We start from the raw sequence: 4,680 nt of genomic DNA on the forward strand, positions 1-4,680 counted from the left end.
TTATTTTTCCAAAAAGTACCCGCGGAATTCACCTGCGTATCCATTGCCAGTCTAATGCAAGTTAAGTAGCAGAATCAGCAACCTAAATGACGTTTATTAAATCAATATCGGCAGAGGTTTAATATAAATAGAATTAGAACTTGACAGGAGCCTGTAAAAGTGTGATATTTGTTTCCATAGTCGTTTCCTATTCAGCGCTGTCTTGGGTTTGTTGTGAAAACCAACAATCTATTTGATTTCGCAAACGTTTCCATATTGATTATATTAATTGCTTCTGAATACAATGGCTCTTGTTGACATTGTAAAATGATTATCTCATCGTCTCAACTAAATTGATGTATTCCATGGTTCAATATTACAATATTTATACTGTATTATGTCAGGACACATAATATAAGTGGAGTTGTGGCTTGGTGGTTATGGAGTGGAGTTGTGGCTTGGTGGTTATGGAGTGGAGTTGTGGCTTGGTGGTTATGATGCTTGGCTACTAATCTAAGGGTCCTGGGTTCAAGTCCTGTCATATGTCAGGATTTTTTCTCATGGCAATTTGCAACCCCACTCTCAAAGACTTGTAATAAGTCTTTGTTTATGTAGAGCATCTTGTATATATGTTTGTCGTGTGAACAGGAGAGCCACCTTCTAGAGAAGGACAGTGATTGAGTTAACTTGTGGTTATCCTTGGCAATTTGCCTAAAATTGAATAATAAAAAAAAATAATAATGATAAGAAATAAAAACAGTACATCTGAAGCAATTGCTTCTTAAAGTTGGTGAATTTGGACAATTATTACAATATTTTTTGTTATTTAAATAAATTTAGCAAATCCTGTCAGAATTTGTAAACATTGGGTTAACTGGGGTTAATTAATTAGTGACTTTTTTGTAAACTGTCTCGCGTAAATTTACCAGGTTGGTTGCTAATCCTCGCTCATTATTGTATTTAATTTATATTTAAAAAAAGATACTGAGTTTGTTTGTTCATTGGTTCTATAAATAAAACCTGATTAGGCCTATCTTTTATTCATTTTTTAAGAATAGGGAAGGCGATATTTTGATTAATCTAGAACATTTACACGGGTTGGTATTTTGCAGCGTAAATGTAAACGTATCCGGACACGACACGGGTATAAAATGGGTATTACCCGAGTACTTCAGCGACCCGGGTAACTTTTTACATCGTTAACACCGGCCTACATTTCTACGTCCCATGTACGACTCGGGTTATACAATTACGGATCAACTCCGAATTTTTGCTGGCGGAATAAAGACAGTATGACTTAAACAATAAAATAAAATGTATTGTCCCTTTGACTAATTAAAAAAAAAATAATTTAATATTTCGAAAAAAAAGTGGGTCATTTTGAAGTATCATAATAGTCTTTCACAAAAAATTAGTCGAAAAGAAAATCATTTAACTGAAATACAGACATTTTTTTTTGTTCAAAAAATAACTTTGACTTCCAGTCAAAGTTTTCGATCAAAACATATCTCATAATTCAACGCACTTGTTTGGCTACTCTGTATGCATAATCATAAAACTTCCTTGCGATCTGTGTGAAAAAAACCTTCTCAAACAATCCTAATTAGCATCATGCACACATACTCATGGTTTGAAATCTTTGTTTACTTTTGCTCGCGACGATTTTCCAGCAAAATGTAATCAAATTAATTTACCGGTTAATTACGTAAACTTGTCGTTTTTGGCTCAATATCAATCATGCAGAGGTAATTCTCTACGCATGTAATTATCTATGCATCTATGTAAATGATCTATCTCTAGTATCATTACTAATTACTTCGTTTCGTTTGGTAAAATTTATTTGACCAATTATAAACATAATGATAATAATAATTGTCAATAATAACAACATAAATAATAATACATTTGGATAAAATAAAATGTTCTTATCGGTCTGGATCGTAATTAGAAGTTCAATGAACTTTCTCAAAATGACACAGGGACGGATACAATATAATACTAATTTGATGTTTATGTGATTGACGTATAATTCAACGAATGAATAAAAAAAGATTTAATAAAAAGAATTTTTGCGCAAAAACTATAACCTCAATAATATTAATTATACTTAGATAAAATGTGACGTTTAACATACTTTTTTAAAAATTAGAATATTTCTTTATATAAGTAAATTTGCATCAAGCTCATTCCATAGTTTAGGACCAGCAACACTTATAAATAATTGAATCTTCGTAAGTTTGGTAAATGGAACATGAAGTGTGCGTGGATTCTTTAAATTATATTTGAGATTTGGCTGATATTTGGTAAACAAAATATTATAAATTAATGAGGGCAGCAAACCATTAATATATTTAAACATAAAAGTGTAAAATTTGAATTTTGTGAAGATCAAATATTTAATGTTTTAAAAAAAGGTACAGAAGGTGAATCAAATGGTGCTAAAAAAAATGCGAACTATACGCTTTTGTAATTTCAATAAGGATACAATGTTACTTCGTTAGCCTGCTTCCTAAATTAATTTACAATATTGCAGATGGGGAAGTACTAATGAGTTATAAACATTAATTAAAATACGTTGGGTAAAAGAATATTTGAGCTTATTAAAGATACCTATACATTTTGATATTTTGCTAATAATACGTAATGATGATTTTCCATGATAAATGTTCGTTTAATACAACCACTAAAAATAAAGTTACACTTTTTCTTTCAATATTGAAAGTTTAAATTTACAAAATTAAATTACAAAACTACCATCAAGTTTTCTACTATTGAGACATTCCAATAGATTTCTTAGAATTTTATAACACATCAAATCCATTAGCAACGTATTTAAACTATAAAAAAAATATTATTTTTATCAAAGACAGTATAAATTGGTATCCTATAGTTCTAAAATTCCCAAATCAGGGAAGAATGACATTTTTAAACAACTCCATAATTCAAAACACCAAGATTGAACAGCTGAATGTTCTCTGACTCTAAAACATCAATTTTATTTTAAAATACGTTACATATTTATAAGAAATATATAGACTTTTGAACATAACTAATATAAAACCTGCCATAAAAATAGTATTAATTAAAATGACTAGAGGTTGAGCTCGCTTCGCTCGCTCCCCCTCTTGGAAGTGTAGACGATGGTTCTCGGATTGATAATGACTCTGGTAAAAAGATTCTGGCTTGGACGTTTTCTGTCGGTTACCATTATTGAAATGCTTGATATTCGTAAAACTAAACCTACTCTGTTTCACATTGTCTTAGATGATTAATAACATTTTAAACTATAGTGTTTATTGTTTGGTAGGGCCTTGGTAGGGCGGAAGTGGGAAGCGGAGTTCATTTGAGGGAGGTGCTTAATCGAAGGTTATGTTTAATTTTTAGTTTTAATAATATGGTAACTTTTATAATCAAATAAAATCTTCTAATAGATATGAAAAGTGGTAAAAAAGAATAACAAATGCTTGGTCAATTGTAGATAACAATCCGATGAATACTACAATAATAATAATTTCCTGGATGTATATAGCGCCTTATGTTGTGAACCTCGTAGCACTGAACATTATAGCCCCGGTCATTTTTGCACGTATGGAAACATACTCCCATAATGCAGCTATTAATCAGTTAATTCTTGATCTAACCGGGTACCCATTTATACACCTGGGTGGAGAGAGGCAAACGTAAGTAAATTATCTTGCCTAAGGATACAAGCAATGCGGCAGAGTTGGATTCGAACCGTGATCTCACGATCAGTAGTCCAACACACTGCGCCACACACTCTTAAATAGTATAATAATTTGTGTTATAAATATAATCAAAGATAATAAAACATCTTTTAAAAACTAACTTCTGTGATAGAGTGGGCCGTTTCGGTCTAAGAATGGCGTTTTAGACAGCTTGCAACATGGGCAGAAGTATCTCATGGTCTTAACGGGACAAAGATAGCCCACAGTTATTCCTGCCAGCTTATTCAATAACTCGGCTATCGGGGTTTCACTCGATTTTAAACAAAATGTCTTATCATCAGTTCTCCCAATGTAATTTGTTATACTATTCCCCACAATATACTCGGATGCTTTATGATGACTATTTAATTTCATCTTTATTAATTTGCAGTATATTTTTTTTTGCTACTGCACATTCACACGGGCCGTCCGAAAATAAACAAAAAAGTAAAATGACTTTCACCACCAACGGTCAACTTAGTTGAAACCAGGAAGTTGCAAGGTGAACCCGTTGACTCACCGTGAACCCGGAAATTACTTCTACCACGCAGAGTTGAAAATCTACCGATGAAATCAGAAGTTTTATTTAAAACCTTTTATAATATCTTCCTAAGATAGAAATAGTGAAAATTAATCAAATCTACGTTTCGCGGTACATCTAAAATAGATAAGGTAGGTATCCAAGGCGGAGATTTGTCCCAAAGTTTTTACATTGTGCTCGCCTATGTCAGAATTAACCATAAACTATATATAGATGTAAACAAACAGAATAGAGTGCAAATGTTCTGTACGGTAAGGCATAGGAGATTTATCCTTGTTTAAGCTTATTGTTGGAACCTATTATTTTACTTTCTACAAAAAATACTCTTATCAAAAGCAAAGTCATACAAATTTAGTTTTCTAATGAAGCTTTGTTATATTTTCTCATAAGAAAAAGTGTTACAACTTAACCCGTAACTAAATTTAGCTGTTGGGT

Source organism: Antedon mediterranea, chromosome 8, assembly GCF_964355755.1.
Source record: "Antedon mediterranea chromosome 8, ecAntMedi1.1, whole genome shotgun sequence".
NCBI classification, from domain to species: domain Eukaryota; kingdom Metazoa; phylum Echinodermata; class Crinoidea; order Comatulida; family Antedonidae; genus Antedon; species Antedon mediterranea.